Below are 2,092 nucleotides of genomic sequence, written 5' to 3'. Positions count from 1 at the left end.
GGAGACGCTGACTGACACCAAAGACATCATCTCCCTTCACTTTCTTCCATCTCCCTTCGTACTCCTCACTCTCTATTCCATAATTTCAAGGTTCTTAGTCTCAGAATGTTTATCCTACCTGCACATTGTGTATGCATTATCTTGATTCTATCTTATTCATTGTCTTATCCTCAATGTCTAAAAGACAACTTGACACCCAGAGGCAAGTTACTATTTATTAATGAATTAATTTCTCTTTTGGGCTTAAGCCAGATGGAGTTAAATTTCTGTTACCAGAAAACACTAGATTTAAACACCCCCCCCCCAAAAAAAAAAAATAAATAAAAAAATAAAAAAATAAAAAAAAAAAAATATATATATATATATATATATATATATATATATATATATATAGACTTGTTTTTGTTATTTATGTTACTTAGCCACATGAAGAAGAATCCTTACCCAATTATAATTCCAATAACACACGGGGACCATGCTAGGGTATCTCTTCCAAACAGATAATACTTTATTGAATTGTAAGTTGATGCATAGAACAAAGTTTCTAATGTAGCAGGTCCTCAAATTACATCTTTTTGTTCAATGTCACTTCATTATAACATTGATAAGAAGCCATAGAAACTGAACTCTTGTTTACATCAATTAGCCTATGGGAAAATTGGCTTCATTATAAATTGTTTTGCTTAAAGTCTCAGAACTTATTGATGATATTAAGTGAGAACTTAGGTAATATTGGAGGAAAAATTGAACTATATAAGTGAATTCCAACTCAGAACTCTCCCCCTAATACAATAGCTGATTACAGTTTCTCAACACGAAGTTCAAATTTTTCCAACATTTTTACTTTTGGCTTTCTGATTACAAAAGAGACAGGGAGACAGATTGAAGTTCACCATCAGTTTAAATGGGCCACTTCTATTATACTGTGATTCTCCAGGATAACAAATCGTCAAGAAACTTATCATTCATTTATTCGACACATATTTAATGCCTTGGAGTTGGTGTTCAACTCATCCTAGTTTGCCTGAGACTTTCCTATTTTAGCAGTGAATGCCCACATTTTGGGAAAACTCTCAGTCAAACCTATAATAATTTACTCAGGATTTGGGCTTGAGCAACAGGGTCATTTACTATGATAGAAATAACCTGGGGAGGAATCAATAGGACAGTGTAATTAAGATTTCTTTTTTGAAGATTAGACCTTTTAGGGATCATTTCTAGAGTTTGTTACTAGAGATGTTTCTTTAAACATTGTAGAGCACCCAATTAGGAAGAAGTGTAAAAAAACAGATTTCTTTTTTGAGATGCTCACTAGATATCTAAGTAGTAGGGGATTAAAGGAATCCCAACTTGAAGATGAGGTCAGATACAGAGTTGCAAGCTTATTGGCGGCATTTTAAAGTTATGGAATTGACTGATATTGCCAAGGGAGTGAGCATAATAAAGGACCTATAGGCAGCTCTTTTAAGGAGTTTTGTTTTTTGTGTTTTTTTTTTAAAAAAAAAAAAAAAGCTCTCAAACAAGTGGCTGCCTGAGCACACACACTGAATACCTATTATTTGCGATGACCTGGATATTCTGAAAGAGGCCTCCGGTGGCGGGAAAAGTCATTTTATAAAATGTAGCAAAAGGCTCTTTCTCTTAAGGAATATCATATCCAAAGCCAGTATCTCCAATTCTAGTTTTTAATCCAATCAAGTCACAATTTTTTTTTTTACTCAAAATCAATGGTTTCTGGTTCAAAATGGTCTCTGACTAGAAAATTCAATACAACCTCAATCAACCTATCACTAAGATACCCACAAAGGCAATTTCTTTAAAAGACTCACCACAACTTCGGAAACCAAGGCTGTCAGAAAACATAAAAACATAATGTGTGAGGTATTGACACTAATTATTAAGTGGGAAAAATCTTACATATTGCTTTTGCTCCCTTCTGACTTCCTACTTAAACTACAAAATAGATTTTTATTTCAGACTTAAGACCAAAAGGAAGAAAAGGAGATGAAAAAAATAAAACAGCAGCACATTTTTTTTTTAAGTTGAAATGTAAATAGGAAAGAATCAACTTACTTACCAGTGTGCTGGATCC

The 2,092-nt window shown here is 33.2% G+C and overlaps 1 pseudogene; it reads left to right on the top strand.

Annotated features, from left to right (window-relative positions):
- The first annotated feature begins 1,191 nt into the window (after window positions 1–1,191).
- Window positions 1,192–1,328, top strand: LOC118708600 (annotated as a pseudogene).
- Window positions 1,329–2,092: the final 764 nt, after the last annotated feature.

This window comes from Pipistrellus kuhlii, unplaced genomic scaffold (genome assembly GCF_014108245.1).
Source record: "Pipistrellus kuhlii isolate mPipKuh1 unplaced genomic scaffold, mPipKuh1.p scaffold_m20_p_6, whole genome shotgun sequence".
NCBI classification, from domain to species: domain Eukaryota; kingdom Metazoa; phylum Chordata; class Mammalia; order Chiroptera; family Vespertilionidae; genus Pipistrellus; species Pipistrellus kuhlii.
This window is presented reverse-complemented; position numbering and strand designations above follow the sequence as displayed.